The sequence below is a fragment of the Sarcophilus harrisii genome, chromosome 5 (assembly GCF_902635505.1).
Source record: "Sarcophilus harrisii chromosome 5, mSarHar1.11, whole genome shotgun sequence".
Taxonomy (NCBI): Eukaryota; Metazoa; Chordata; class Mammalia; order Dasyuromorphia; family Dasyuridae; genus Sarcophilus; species Sarcophilus harrisii.
The window spans coordinates 264,181,277-264,198,465 of NC_045430.1; positions in this window are offsets into that span (position 1 = coordinate 264,181,277).

Sequence of the window (17,189 nt, forward strand, 5' to 3'; positions counted from 1 at the left end):
GGTTATTTAGTACTAACTGTTCTTATGGTACCACCTTAGTGCATACCCCTTTCTAAAAGCTACTTAGGTTTGGCTGGTATTGATTCTCACGGATCATTTTGGAGAGGAACCACTGATAGGGACTCAAGCATGAGTGATTTACCCCTGAGTCCCTAGTTTATCCACAGAATCCTGAGAATGAGATGGAGTGTTGGTCTGGGACTTGAGAATCATCCTTTTTTTTTTTAAATCTTGAACTCCTTGATGTACCTGTCCAAAAGGACTCTCTAGATCAAAAGAAATGGACTTCCTTACCACTTCCTGTTTTCCAGAATGATGAGGACAATTCACATGGGGTGTAATGAATAGAACGCTAGAAGCAAAAGCAAACCTAGGCCCGAGTCCCATGTCAGACGTTCTCTAGCTCCAGGATCTTGGGCAAGTCCCTTGGTCTGTTTTCTTCATAGGTGAAATGGAGGTAATTATGGTATCAACTCACGGAATTGTGAGGATGCAGTGAGATAATCTAGTAAAGGGCTTGGTGCACACCAAGGTGCTGCATAAATGTCAGCTGTTGTTTTAGCGTTCTCTTGAAGGCTGGTGAGTCTATTGCAAAGGCTTAGTTGGAGCTTGCCAGTTCAGCAAACAAGCTGATCTCAGATCTCTCAGAATTCTAGGGGTATCCCTGAGGAGTTGGGGTGTGTGTGTATAAGAGAGACAGAGATAGACAGAGACAGAGATAGACAGAGACACAGAGAGAGACAGAGACAGACAGAGACAGACAGAGACCGACAGAGACAGACCGACAGAGACAGAGACAGACAGAGACAGACAGAGACAGAGACAGAGAGACAGAGACACAGATTAGACAGAGACAGAGACAGATAAGGAGAGAGAGACAGGGAGGGCTTCTTTAATACCACAAAGGAAATTCAAGAATTCCCTCCAACAAGTACTAACAGCTTATCAGCCAGGGTACAGTCACAGTAGAAGCTGCCCTTCTGTGTCTAGGACATCTCTAAGACAGGGGTAGGAGAAGGTTGGCTCGCACTGGCAGGATTCCCGGGCTGGTCCCTCACAGTTTCCAGTCCTGAGATTCTGCAACTGCAGAAAGGATGCTTCAGGACCCGAAGCCTCGTGGAGCCCCGGGCAGCTTGGCTGTCACTCAGCTTGGCTTGGCCGGCTGCCAGGATATGACAGTTTCAGGATGGGGCTGAAACCAGGAGGAACTAGGGTTGGGGTCAGGGTGTTAACTGTTGTTTACAGCTGTGCAAACTGCTCAGGAAGGGCAATCGTGCTCTAGGAAAACTGAAAGCAGCTTCCTTGCCCGTTGAGGGGCCCGGGCTCAGTCCAGTCGAGGCCAGTTACAATAAAAGAAAAGATGAAGAGAAGAACGTGAAGTCTCCTAGACCACCAAGGAAACTGCCAGAGAAGGGGCTGCAAATTACTCCTCAAACCTGCCAAAGGTGTCGCTGAAATCGGCTGTTTTTCTGAGACTCGGGGAATGTCTGCTGTGCTCTCCCTTCTTCTCCCCTTCCTCCCTCCTTCCTTCTCTCTCTCTGTCTCTGTCTCTCTCTGTCTCTCTCCCTCTCTCTTTTCTCTCTCTTTCTCTCTCTCTCTCTCTGTCTCTCTTTTTCTTTCCTTATCTTTCTCTCTCTCTGTTTTTCTCTCTATCTCTCTGTCTCTGTTTCTGTCTCTCTGTTTCTCATCTGTCTGTCTGTCTCTCTCTCTCTTTTCTCTCTCTATCTCTTCTCTCTCTCTCCTTCCCTCCCTTTCTCCTCTTCCTCCTCCTTCCTTCTTTCTTTCTATCTCTCTCTGTCCCTCTCTCTCCTCTTTCTCTTTCTCTCTCTTTGCCTTCTATTTTTGTGGCTTAGAAAAGAACAGGAAGGGGAGGAGTTAGCAGGAGTGGTGGGGTAGTTGCTGTTTTTATTTCAAAGAATGATCATGAAGGGTTTGAGAGCTTTTTGGCTTTTTTTAGGAGAGGAGAGGGTCAAGTTTATTTGGCCCAGTGAATACGTCCGATCTTCATGAAGGACTCATAGCATGACCTGTTGGAGCCACTCATAAACATCTTCAAGAAAATACCTACCATCCCTCCTCAGTCTGATATCTCTGCTGTATTCACACTGCATATAGTATTGAAACCCAAAGTTTAAAAAAAGACACAAGTCGTTTTCCTTTTTTTCTTTTCATCTTTTCCTTCCTCCCTTCTTCCCTTTTCCCTCCCTCCTTCTCTTCTTTCCTTCCTTCCTTCCTTCCTTCTTTCCTTCCATTCTTTCCTTCCTTCCTTCCATTCTTTCCTTCCTTCCTTTCATTTTTTCCTTCCTTCCTTCCTTCCTTCCTTCCTTCCTTCCTTCCTTCCTTCCTTCATTCGTTCCTTCTTTCCTTCCTTCCTTCCTTCCTTCTGCTTTCAAACTGATCTTCCTAAAGCTCAAATCTGACCATGTTACTCTTCTGTTCAGTTACTTTCAATGGCTCATTATTACCTCTAGGATCAAATATTAAATCCTCTGCCTCTTAAAGCCCTTCATAACATATATCTTTCCTATTCTTCCAGTCTTCTGATGTCTCATTACCTCTGTGTCCTCTGCTCCAGGGACCTTGCCTTCCTTGCTGCTCCTAGCATAAGACACCATGAGTCCTGACAGCAGACATTTTCATTGGCTGTTCCCTGAATCTGGGGCTCTCTCCTTTCTCCTCTCTCTCTCTTGGCTTCTCTGGCTTCCTTCAAAGTCTCATCTTCTACAAGAAGATATTCTGACTCCTACTTAATGCTACTGCCTTCCCTCCGATTTCTTCTCCCACTGTCCCTGTCCATATCTTGCTCATAGGTAGTTGTTTGCATGTTGTCCCCACTACTCTCCTAAGTTCTTTGAAAGAGAGAATCCTTATGAAAGGACTATTTCCTGTCGTTCATTGTGTTTCCAGCCCTTAGCACACTGCCTGATACACAAAAGGTGCTTAATAAATGTTTGCTGACTTGCTTGCCTTGGGATTGCTACCACACAGTAGGTAAATTCTAGGTAGTTGCCTAGTGGCAAGCGGTGATATTAGAATACAGATCCTCTCTACTCACTGTATAGAAAGAAAGAAAGAAAGAAAGAAAGAAGGAAAGAAAGAAGGAAAGAAAGAAAGAAAGAAGAAAAGAAAGAAAGAAAGGAAGGAAAAAGGAAAGAAAAAGAAAGAAAGAAGGAAAGAGAAGGAAAGAAGGAAAGAAAAAGAAAGAAGAAGGAAAGAAGGAAGGAAAGAAGAAGAAAGAATGATGTGGTGGACAGGACACTGGCCATAGAGTTAGGAAGTCCAGAGTTCTAACACACACTGGTTGTATCCCTTAACTTGTCACTACCTTAGATAAACTCTCTGACACTCTTAGTTGTGGAACAGTTGCTGACCTACTTTCGTAGAAGGAATTCACTCACTGGGCAGTTCCCTTATACAGATGAAATCAAAGGTCCTGACCCTAACAAAATATTGTTAGAGTTTCTTGTGAGGTAATATGGGTGATATAAAGAAGAATTAAACACAGAGCTTCCATTCTATTTGAGGAAATAAGACAATATACATGTACCCAGTATATCTCACATACACAACTTAAGATCCTGCACACACACACACACACACACACACATTATATAAATTTATGAAAAAATGAGGGATGAAAATACAATGTAATGGAAAAGGATGTTTAGAGGAAACACACGATCCTGACACTTGATACAAACGTATAATTTATATAGTCTTGAATTTTCATGCATTTTCTAGAATTAACTTTTGGAATTTAATTTAAAAGTGGAATTGAGGCTTATGTTCTCCATCACCCCTTGAGTTTTGTTATTAATTCTTCATTGAGAAAAAACCCTTTTTAACCTTACTTTTAGCCCACTTTTTTTTTTACCAGAAGTCATGACAAAACAATGAACAGTTCACTCTCTGTAAAGGTCACCTTTGAAATTTCTCATGTGGTGGTTTGTGGTTCCATTATCAGTAAACCCAACCACCTACAGTTTCGTATTCTTGTTCTGTTCTAGATGACTTTCTGAGATGCAAAGGGCAAGACATAGCCTTTTTGAACTCATGCAGAAATCAATAACAGATTTGTGAATTAAATGCTATCAGTGAACGTTGCAAAAGAAATGAAAAGTTCTTGTGTGTGGCAGGATTTGGAGTTAAAGGGAGATTGGGGATCGGTGATCGGGAAAGGGGACTTGAGGGAAAGAAGAAATGAAATTGTAGATGAGGGACAATTTTGCAGTTATTGGGTGAGGGCCATGTTTATCCTTGTAAGTTTTGTTGAAGTTCATCCTGTAGTCCTTCACTGAGAATCTAATTCAGTATAGGGGGAGGGCAGTGAATAGAGCCTTGTAATGTTCCATTGAGCATATCCCAATGTTTTCAGGGGATCTTACAGTCATGGAATGGGCCACTATGGCTGTTGAAGCCGTTCTACAGATGAGAACCAGGGACTTCCATGGAGTCACTCTTGTAAATGTCACAGATGGGATTTGATCCATCAAGTCTTGCAGACTCCATTCATCATACGGTGCTGCCTTCCAAAGTAGGAACATGCCATTATCATCTCAGTTGGGAGTCCATTTTTTTCTGCCAATATACATAGAGAGAATAAAAAAATCTAATAAAATGTAAGCTCTTTGAGGGTGGAATCATTTTCATCATGGTCTTTGTATCCCTAGAGAACAGGGGATCCCATGTGCTTATTAAATGGTCATTGACTTAAAAGATTCTGCAGTTTCTCATGGAAGCATGTACCATGATATTTAGCACTTGGATTGTCAGAAAAGCTGTTTTTCCCTTGCCTTGACGCTTCTACTATAGGCTAGACACCACTTTACTGACTCTACCTTTGTCCTTGGGCTCATCACTGGAGCCAGAGAATCACCGTTACTTTGAGATGTTCTGCATGGTTCCAGGCAACTGCCTGGAATATATATTTCCCAATGTGGAATTGGAAAGAAAGAGGGAAGGATACAGATAAGGAAGGAAAGGGGGATGTAGAAGAAATTAACAAACAAAGGATCTAGGTAGCAAATAAGGAAAGCCTGCAAGGTCACAGAAAATAGAAAGAAATCAGCGCTCAATTCTTATATTGCCCCTGCAATATGTGCCAGGGGCATAGCTGGGGAAAAGGGAAAGATTAGAACCCAAGAATTTCTAAGTAACTTTATCTCTATAAGTCTTAGTTTCCTAAGCTGTAAAATGAAAAGGTTGGACTCCATGACCTCTCAGGCGTAAATAAAACTTGCTAAGTTGTGGAAGGATGCCTCTGACATCTTCTAGATTGTCTAGTTTCTTTACTTGAAGGAAAATTAGTTGCAAAGTGTCTAATCTAAATGCTTTACACAGCAAGGTATGTCTACTGTTTCTGAAATTGTCTTCCATAAGGATGAAGAACCAAACAATATCCATTTGTATTTAACCATTAGGTAACAATCAGCATTGTTACCTGTGTGCTGGCCACTATGGTTGGCCTTGGGGATACAAAGACAAAAAAGGAAACAGTCCCTGTTTTCAAGGAGGTTAAATTCTTTTGTGTCAAGACATAAGTAAGAATACTCACATACTCAAATGGACTGGTGTTCTCATTGATTTTGGAGTTCCCACTAATGGTACACAGGGCAGCTCCTTCACTCTCATCCATACTGGGTGACTCATCCACGAGCTCCAAAAGTTTGCCACAGAGGGCCCTCCCTGCCATGCTGGAGGTCTTCCTGAATTCCATCACAAGAATTGCAGCGGAGCAGCCTGGCCCTCCATTTGACATCCCTGGCTCTCCCTGCATGACCAGCACATCTTACCTTCCCATCATTTTTTCCTTTGATGACATCCTTTGCACTGTCCTTCTTCAGAGCTCCTGGATGATTATATGCCAGAGCAGAGTCTGCTTCTCCCCACCATGCACTTCTCCACTGTGTTCTTTGTGCATTTCAGTTTCCATGAAGTTATCCATCCCTCTCCCCACTTTTTTACTCCATGTCCATCTGCTCATCTGTATTGCATGTCCCAGAGAGGGAAAGTGGTCCAGACTGGTTTATTTTCATCTTCCTAGGGAGGAGGAAAAGCACAGCAAAGGCAACCAAAATGCTAAGTCTTTTTCTCGGTGTTTCAGGTTCCTTTTCTGAGGAATGAGGTCAATTTTCTTTTCCTTAGAAAAGAATAGCATTTACATAATTCCTTAAGACTTAAAAATCGCTTTGCATGCATTATCTCATTTGAGTCTTAGAACAACTCTGGGTTGTATGGGCTGGGTACCATTGTTATCTTTATTTTACAGAGAGGGAAACTGAGTCTCAGAGACCACAGAACACCCAGCAAAGTGTCTGAATCTGGTTCGGAACTCATTATGTCCTAAATCTAAAACCAACCTTCTGTCCTCTGAACCACTTAGCAATCTCTAGCTGCTACACTGAAGGGAGTAGTATGGGAAAGAACAGTGGCTATATGGTATCTAGTAAGGAAAGTTTCTAATGGAAGGAAAGTGACCTCATCTATAAAGGGAGGAGGCTGCACTAACAAAGGGTCATAGACTGAAAACTGCAAGGGATCTCAAAGATTGTCTAGACTGATGTAGAACTTGATGCAGAGATGATCCCAGGGTTGCTGATTCAGGACTGGAAGAGACTGCAGAAATCAGTCCTCTTCATTTTACAGCTGAGGAAACCAGATTCCGGGTCCCCTTCATCTTTTACATCCTCTGTCCTATTATTTGTAATTATTTATAGGAAGGTCAGAATTTCAGACCAGGCATTCTGTACTGCAAGGTCCTTGAGTGAAAGCAGTGGGACCATGGATTGGCTTTTCTGCTGGTCTCACTAACATCCCAGTATCATTAAGCCAGACCTGCAGAGAGCTGCTTCCAAGCTTTGAGGCAGACAATAACACTCCTGTCAGGAGTGTGAATTACACCCCACCCTTACAATTAACCTCAAAGAGGTGCTAACTTCACAGCCAAATGGAGGACCATTTAAATTCAAGCAGTGTAAGAAAATAAGCATTTATTTGGAACCCAAAGAACACTTCGTTTCTTCCCTCCTACACCCTCCGTCTCTGATTTTCCCAGGACCAAACAGGAGCTGTCCCATATACGAACAACCCTGCCCTCTCCTCCTTCCAGGGCATCACCTCACTGTCAAGGTAACAACATTTGCAATGATAGTAGTCAACATGTATACAGTACATGTTTCAGTTACGAAACCTCTTATATCCATTCAGTCAGTAACTGGTGGGATGGAGAGTGTGGACACCTCCAAAGCCCTGCAGGGCAATGAAAAAAATACAAAAGGGTGAGAAATTGCAATCAATGACATCTTTTCCTTGGGAAAGAAATGTTTCCACACTCTCTGTTCTTCCTAAACACACTTTTTTGTGGTCTTTTCTTTCCTTCCTACATGAACTCGGGATGTAGGATGATGGTGGGAGGAGGACTGGATCTGGGGGGGCAAAGGGTCGGAAATTCAATGCTAGATTTGTCAGGATTTCCTATATATCACCAGCCCTCTCTGAGACTCAATTTTTTCATCTGTAAAATGTAGGAGTTAGACTTGCTGGACCATGTCCAGCCCTATATCTGTCCATTTCCGATCCAGGTTTTCTAACACGTTTGATCTTAGGAGGTTCAGTTCACAAGTTTTAGCCTGTCAAGACTTTCTGGAGTCTGATATATTGGTTATCTCTTACAACTGGGTCATCTGCAAATTTTGTGAACCTCTTAAATGTGAATTTATTCAAATTATTGACAGCGGGCTTACATAGCATAAGGCAAAGCATAATTCTTGGGGAAATGGCACTAGAGAACTTCCTTGGAGCTGATATTGATCCCTTAATTACTATTTGAAGGATCTGGTTATTAAGGGGCAGTGGAAAGAGTGTTAGTCATAGATGCAGAAGATCTTCATCCACATCTTGATTCTGATGCTTATGACTGATATGGCAATAGGCAATGTGTTGTGCCTCAGTTTCCCCATCTGTAAGTTACTTAACCTCCATTTTTCTTCATCCACTGGAGAAGGAAATGACAAACTACTTTGATATTTTTGCTAAGAAAACCCCCTGGGCATTATTGGCATGTCATGGCTCACGGGGTCATTAAGAGTTAGATGCTAAAAAAAAAAAAAAAAAAAAAAAAAGAGTTAGATGCTACTGAGTTGGATGCAACAACAACAAAAATGAGGAGCTGGACCAAATGATTTCTAAGGTCCTTTCTTGCTCGAAATCAATGCTCCCATGGTCCTATGTTTTTTGTCAAAACTGTCTTTTTTGGCAAAGTTCTTCTTGAAGCCTAACTAAGCAATCTGTTGCATTCTTCTGAGCTCCATACCTGGTAGCCCTGTCAAAAAATGAAATTACATTAATCTGCTACCATTCTCCTTGATGAAATCCCATGGATTCTTTACTGATCACTGTTTCCATTCCATACATGTTAAAATTTGACATATCATTTGGCCAGTTCACTTCCTTTCTTTTCCAGAGAATTAGAACATTACCTTTCTTCAATGCTCTTCTATTAAAAATTGACCTTTTGATCTTTCTCTGTCTCCTTAATGTTTTGTGATTTTCTCCAATTGACCCTGTATTTACCTTATATGTGCAGTGATGTAGAGATGTTTCTTTTCAAGGCCTGAGATGATTCAGGCCGGTTCCAATGGTCCTGTGATGGAGAGAGCCATCTGCACCCAGAGGGAGGACTGTGGAAACTGAGAGTGGATCACAACAGAGTAGTTTGACTTTTTTGTTGTTTTTTGCTTGCATTTTGTTTTCTTTCTCAATTTTTCCTTTTTGTTCTGATTTTTCCTGTGCCATATGATAAATGTGGAAATATTCACAGAAGAATTGAACATGTTTAACATATACTGGATTACTTGCCATCTAAGGGAGGGGATGGGGAAAGGAAGGGGAAAAATTTGGAATTCAAAGTTTTGCAAGGATGAATGTTGAAAACTATCTATGAATATTTTATGAAAAAAAAAGCTTTAAGAAAAAAGATTGGCTGATTTTCATATTAACCTATCTGCGGGTTCATTTTTACTTCTTTTTGTTGTTCTGTGAGATGATGCTGTTTATCTGTTTCTGTACCCTTGAATAATGTTTTGCAAGTAAATTTGTACCATGAACCTGTTTTTTTTTTTTGGGGGGGGGGGAGTGTGGGTGGATGGCTCAGTGGATACAACACGAGGTCTGGAGTCAGGAAAACTTGATTTCAAATCTAGCCTCAGACACTTACTAACTGTGTGACTCTGGGTAAGTTATTTGACCTCTGTTTCAGTTTCCTCAGCTGTAAAACGAGCTGGAGAAGAAAATGGCAAACTGCTCCTGTCTCTTCAACAAGAAAACTCCATGGATTGTGTGGTCCATAAGATCATGAAGAATTGGGTACAACTGAACAACAGGGCTGTTTTTCTTTTAACTACCCTGCCTATTTCCACTAGGCAAGGAAATATATACACATATATATGTATATACATTCGTATATGAATGTTTTTTTTAATTGACTCAGACAATCGCTGCATACTTGGCGTCTAGCAACTGCTTTACATGAGCTAACCTTTTTTGAGCAATGGCCATAAATAGAGTTGTTGTAATTACTGTTTCCCATTTCCCATTCAGGTCACACTGGAGCTTTTTAAATCTCATCCATTGCCTTCTTTTATTTGTTCTTTATTCTTTCTTCCAAGCAGGCATTTATTTTGACATTTTCTTAAACAATATGACTATACACAAACAGCTGATATGGAAATTATTTGTATATCAATAACCACTTGTTTCCTGTTTATTAAGCTAGTTCTTTTAACTCTTTCACTTGTTTCATTCTCCTAAGTTCACTGCCCTCTGTATTTCCTTGAATCCTAAGTAGACCTTATATATAGCCTATAAATCTTTGATCTCTCTCATTTCTTAATCATGAATTGCATATTTTCCACCATGTGGAAAACCTTGCTTTAAGCTGCTAAGAAAGAAGGTCTATGTGGGTCTGGAAGTTCTCTCCAGCTCATAGAATTTCTTTACTTCAACCTTTGCAACAATTGTTGACTTTAGTTACTTTTGTTGTGTTTTAAACAACTTCATGTCATGATCAAGTTTAAAAGAGATGATTGCACTCAAGTGAACACACACTTATTGAGCACTTCCTGTATACAAGGAACCACGCTAGGTATTGTGGAAACAGAGACAAAAATGAAACTATTCTTGCACTCTGAAATAGTACATTCTATTAGAAGAGACAATATATAAGTTTAAGGTAATTGGGGGGGAAACCTGAATAAGTTAGGGAATTGAAGGAGGCTTCCCAAAGAAGATGGTCCCTAAGCTGAAACTTGAAATAAACAAGGCTTAAAAAAAGCTGAGTTGAGGAGAAAACTTGATCTAGCAACTCATAAAAACCTACATAGACAGGAGAAGGCAGGCCAAGTTCGGGGAAGGGCTGGTCCAAACTGGCAGAGAAAAGCCAGGAAGTTGCCTGAGCTCTTCTCAGTTTCCCTTAGAAACAATGTTAAATTAAGCTTCTAAGAGAATTCTAAAGCAACAGTATCCACAAAAAGACAGAGTAAACAATTTTACAACTTAAGATAAGTTAGAAGGACTTCAGGAAAGCTTTATCTCCCTTGAAAAAAGGGGAGTGCAGCTCAGTGCAGGTAGTGCTGGGCAAGCCAGAAGGAGGCTCTCAGCCATAACACAGATAAGCAATCAGGGTCCCATGGCTCTGGCGAAGCAGGCCTCCAGCCCCAGTGCAGTATGCAAACTGCCAGCCCTAGAGCCCAGGGCACAACAAATATGGTTAGGCCAGGCCATACTAAAGCAGTGGGCAAGCCTCCAGCCTCAGAGGCCCTGGAGCAAAAAGCCAGTGGCCAGACTCATGGCCCCCAGTGCAAGAAGCTTGGAACAATTGTCCCCTCTGCCTCAGGAGCTGAGCTCAACTTTAAAAATTATCGTAAAACAAAAAAAGAGCTGTGACTATAGAAAGTTACTACTGTGACAGGGAAGATCAAGAAAAGGACAATAATGTCAAAATGCCTTATATTTGAAGCCTCAAAGCGGGATATGAACTGTTCTCAAGCCCAAAAAGTCCTCTTGGAAGAGCTCAAAAGAAATTTTAAAAATCAAGTAAGAGATATAGAAGAAAATTTGGGAAAAGAAATGAGTTATGCAAGAGAATTGTGAAAAAAAGAGTCAACAGGCTGGAAAAGGAAACCCTAAAAAAATGACCGATGAAAACAACTCCTTAAAAAGTAGAATTGGACAAATGGAAATGGAGACACAAAAGCTAACTGAAGAAAATAATTAAATTTAAAAAAATTAAAGTTGGACAAGTGCAAGCTAATGATTCTATGAGACATCAAGAATCAGTCAAAACAAAAAAAGATGAAAAAAAACCAAGAAAATCTAAAATACTTCAGTGGAAAAACAACTAACCTAGAAAATAGATTCAGGAGAGGTAATTTAAAAGTTATTGGATTCCTTGAAAGCTATCATCATCTAAAAATAGAGCCTAGAAGCAGACTTTTGAGAAATTATCAAGAAAAATTGTCCTGATATCCTAGAACAAGAGGGCAAAATACTCATTGAAAGAATCCTTTGATCACTTTCTGAAAGAGATTCCAAAATTAAAACTTCAAGAAATATTGTAGCCAAATTTCAAGTCAGGTCAAGGAAAAAATAGTATAATCAGTGAGAATGAAATAATCAAGTTATCAAGGAGCCACAGTCAGGCTTTCACTAGACTTAGCAACTTCTACATTCACAATAGGATATTCTAGAGAACAAAAGAGCTTGAATTGCAACCACAAATTAATTGCCCAGCATAATTGAGATTAATCTTTCAGGGGAAATTATGTATATTCAATGAAAGAGTGATGAAACTTTCCTGATGAAAAGACCACAGCTGAACAGAAAATTTGATCTTCAAGTACAGGACTCAAGAGAAGCATGAAAAGATAAACAGGAAAGAGAAAAAAGGTGTTATTCAATAAGATTAAATTGTTTACATCCCTACCTATAGAGATGATACTTGAAATTCTTAAGAATTGTATCTCTATTAGAACAGTTAGAAGAAGTATACTTAAACAGAAAGTAGGTATAAATTGATTTTGATGTTATGATAAAAATTTAATTAAGGAGTGAAAAAGGCTATTTTGGGAGAAGAGGAAAAATGGGATAAATTATAGCATGTGGAGAGATATGAAAGATTTATTTCAGTAGAGAAAAAGAAAGGAGGGGTGAGCATTTTAAAACTTTACTCTCATCAGACTTTGGTTCAAAGAGGACATAAAATACAAACTCAGTAGGAGAGAGAAATCTATCTTATAGCCTATAAAAGTAGGAGAGGAAAATGGAAAGAAGAGGATAAGAAGCTGGTAGAAGAGAGGACAGATTGGGGGAGCAGTGGTCAGAAGGAAAACACTGGTGAGTAGGGAAAGGGTAAAAGAAGAGAGAAAAATATAAAAAATGGGAAATAGGATGATGGGAAATCTACAGTTAGTAATTATATCTGTGAAGATGTATGAGATAAACTCCCCCATTAAATGAAAGCAAATAGCAGATGCATTAAAAACTGTTGTTTACAAGAATATATCTGAAGGAGAGAGTAAAGATACAAGACTGAAGTAAAATATATTATTCTTCAGCTGAAGTGAAAAAAAAAAGCAGGAATAGCAATCTTGATCTTAGACAAAGGAAAGCAAGCATAAAACTAATAAAAAGAGACAAAAAAGAAAACTGCATCTTGTTAAATGGCACTACAGGCAATGAAATAATATCAATACTAAAGATATATGCACCAAATGGTATGACATCCAAATTCTTAGAGGAGAAAGTAGGCAAGCAAAACAATATTAGTGGGAACTCAACCTCTCTCTTTCAGAACTAGATAAATCTAATCACAAAATAAACAAGAAAAAAGTTAAGGAAGTAACTAGAATTTTAGAAAAGTTGGATATGATAGATGTCTCAAGAGAATTGAATAGGGATAGAAAAGAATACAGAATTTTTCTCAATGGTACCTAGCAAAAATGATCATCTCTTTGGACATAAAAACCTCACAATCAAATGTGGAAAGGCAAAAATATTGAATGCATGCTTTTTGGATACTGATGCAATAAAAATTATATATCATAAAGAGCCATGGAACAATAGATTAAAAATAATTAATAATCTAACCCTAAAAATGAGTGGATCAAACAATAAATCATAGAAACAATAAATAGTTTTATCAAAGAATTTCATCAATGAGAAATGAGACAACTTATGGAATGCAGACAAAGCAGTAGGGATTTTATATCTCTAAATGCTTATATGTATAAAATAGAAAAAGAGCAGATCAATGAATAGGGCATGCAATTGAAAAAGCTAGAAAAGAGAACAAATTTTGAAAAACCCAATTAAATACTAAATTAGAAATTCTGAAAATTAAAGGAGAAATTAATAAAATTGAAAGTAAGAAAACTATTAATAAATAAAGCTAAGAGTTGGTTTAACAGGGAAAACCCACTAATCATTGATTAATTTGATTAAAACAACAACAACAAAGAAAAACAAATTACCAGTACCCAAAATTTAAAAAAATGAATTTGCCACTAATGAAGAGGAAATTAAAGCAATAATTAAGGGTCATTTTGCCCAACTGTATGCCAATAAATCTGGCAATCTAAGTGAAATGAATAAATATTTACAAAGTTATAAATTGCCCAAATTAACAGAAGAGAAAATAAAAATATTCAAATAACCCCATTTTAGAAGAAGATTTTGAACAAGTCATCAATGAACTCCCTAAGGAAAAAAAAAGTCTCCAGGACCAGATGAATTTACAAGTGAATTTTATCAAACATTTAAACAATTCTAATACAATGTAAACTATTTGGAAAAAGAGGGAAGGAGTGCTACCAAATTCCTTGTATGGCACAAATATGGTGCTGGTACCTAAACCAGGAAGAGCCACAAGCAAGAAAATTATGCATCAATTTTAAACATTAGCACAGAGATTGCATCAATTTATTATGAGGATAATACACTTTGAACAGGTGGGATTTATACCAGGAATACAGGGCTGGTTCAATATTCAGAAAACTATTAGCAGAATTGACCATATCAATAACAAAACCAACAGAAATTATTATCTCAATAGATGCCGAAAATGCTTTTGACAAAATACAACACCTATTCCTTCTGAAAAACACTAGAAACATTAAAATAAATGTAACTGTCCTTAAAATTATAAATAGTACCTATTTAAAATTATCAGCATTATCTGCAATGGGGATAAACAAGAAGGTTTCTCAATAAGATCAGAGGTAAAGCCCATCATCAACACCATTATTCAATATTGTACTAAAATATTAGCTTTAGCAATAAGAAGAAAAAGAAATTGGGGAATTACAATAGGAAACAAAACTATCACTCTTTGCAGATGATACGATGCTATACTTAAGAGAACCGTAGCAGCAAGAGATAGAAAGAGAAAATCCATTTAAATTAATTGTAGACAATACAAAATATTTGGGAGTTTACTTGCCAAGACAAACCCAGGAAATAACACAATTATTTAACACTTTCCACACAAAGTCAGATCTAAACAATTAGAAAAATATCAATTGCTCATGGGTAGACTGGACTAATATAATAAAACTGACATTTCTACCTAAATTAATTTACTTATTCAGTGTCATGCCAACCAAACAACCAAAAAATTATTATATGGGCTAGAAAAAAAATAAAATTCATCAAGCAAAGGTCAAGAATATCAAGGGAATTAATGAAAAAAATTGCAAAGGAAGGTAGTACTAGATCTAAAATTACATTATAAAACATTAATCATCAAAACTATTTGGCACTGGCCCAGAAACAGGATGGTAGATCAGTAAAATAGATTAAGTACACATGACACAGTACTCAATGACTATATTAACCTAATGTTTGATGAACCCAAAGACTCCAGACTTTGAGATAAGAACTCATTTGACAAAAACTGTGAGGAAACTGGAAAACAATCAGATAAAAATTGATATGAGGCAATATCTCATACTGTATACAAAAATAACATCAAAATGGGTGTGTGATTTAGACAATAAAAAGTGATACTTTAAGCAAATTAGGAGAGCAAGGAATAGTTTACTTATCAGGTCTATGCAGAAGGGAAGAATTTATGACAAATCAGAGGATAGAAAACATTATGAAATGCAAAATGGATAACTTTTATTAGCTTTTGCACAAACAAAACTAATGCAAGCAAGATTGGAAGGAAAGTAGAAAGATTTGAAATAATCTTTACAGTGTATCTGATAAAGGTCTCATTTCTCAAATATATGGAGAACTGAGTCAAATTCCTAAGAATACAAGTCATTTCCCAATTGGTAAATGGTCAAAGAATATGAATATGCACTTTTCAGATAAAGAAATAAAAGTCACATAAAAATGCTCTAAATCACTATAGATTCAAGAAATGGAAATTAAAACAACTGTTAGGTGTCACTTTACCTATCAGATTGGTAAATAAGACAGATAAAAAAAAATGTTAAATGTTGGAGAAGATGTGGGATAACACTAAGGCATTATTAGTAGAGTTATGTAAACTGATCCAACTATTTTGGAGAGCAATTTGGAGTTATGCCCAAAGATCTATAAAATAGTGCATACAAATTTGGATCCAGCAATACCACGACTAGGTCTATATCCCAAAGAGATCCTAAAAAAAAAAGGAAAGGGTTTACATATACAAAAACATTTATAGTAGCTCTTTTTGTGATGGTAAGAATTGGAAATTAAGGGAATGACTATCAATTGGGGAATAGCTGAACATTGCCATGTATAAATATAATGGAATACTATTGTTCTATAAAAAATGATGAGCAGGTGGATTTCGGAAAATCCTGGAACTGATGCTCAGTGATGTGTCCAGAACCAGGAGAACATTATTACACAGTAACCACAACATTGTATGATGCTGAACTATAATCGACTTAGGTCTTCTCAGAAATACCACGATCCAAGACAATTCCAAAAGATTCATGATGGAAAATGTTATCCACATCCAGGAAAAGAATAATCAAGTCTGAATGCAGACCAAAGCATACAATTTTCAAAGGTTTTTCGTAGCTCTTTCCTTTTGTTCTGTTTCTTCTTTCATAAATTTGTGATTAATGTGAAATATGTTTACATGATTGTACCTGTATAACATACATCAGATTGCTTGCTGTCTTGGGGAAGGGAATTGGAGAGAGGGAAGGAGAAAAAAAATTTTTAACTCAAAATCTTATAAAAAATGAATGTTGAGGGACAGTTAGGTGGCACAGTGAATAAAACATCATAGGCCCTGAAATCAGGAGGAGCTGAGTTCAAATTTGATCTCAGATACTTAACACTTCCTAGCTGTGTGAGCCTGGACAAGTCACTTAACCCCAATTGCTTCAGCAAAAAATAATAATAATAAAAATGAATGCTGAAAACCATTTTTATATGTAATTAGAAAAAACAAAATACTATTTACAAAATACATTAGATTTATAGTTAAATGGATATCTGTAGACTGTCCAACAATTGAGTGATTCTTAATACATTCTGTTCCCTTTCTACTCCTCCATCCTCATCACAAAGAATGATATTCTGTTACTGTACCATGACTTGATATGGCCAATGAATTCATCATCAAATAATCATTGTCATTGATCAACTTGTTGGCCAGCTAGATCCTTGTGTTTTCCCTTTGGTTTCAGTGACACTGATCACTCTTTGTCTGTTTCTTTTGCTAGATCCTGGTTTCCTCTTCTTTCCCCTAAAACATGGCCTTATCTTTTTTACATTCATAGTTGTGTAGTTCATTCCAATGACTTAAATTACCACCTCAATACAAATGCCTCTAAAACCTCTCTCTGTGTCTGTCTCTCTTAAGTCTCTTTGTCTCTGTCTCTGTCTCTGTCTCTCTCTCTCTCATCCATTCAACTATCTATCTAACCAATGCAAGCTTTGTAAGAAGCTACAGTCCTAGAGTACATCCAACTGCTTAATAGGACATATTTAAATAAAACATATTCAAACTGAATCCATTATCTTTCTTTCTAAACCTGCTCCTTCTTCCAACCTATTTCTTTTTATAGTTGTATCATTTTTGAAAGTTTTAAGTAATTTTTTTCTACTATACCCTTTCTCATCAATCCAATGATTGCTAAATCTACTTCAACCATATTTCTTGCATCCATGTTTTCATCTCCATT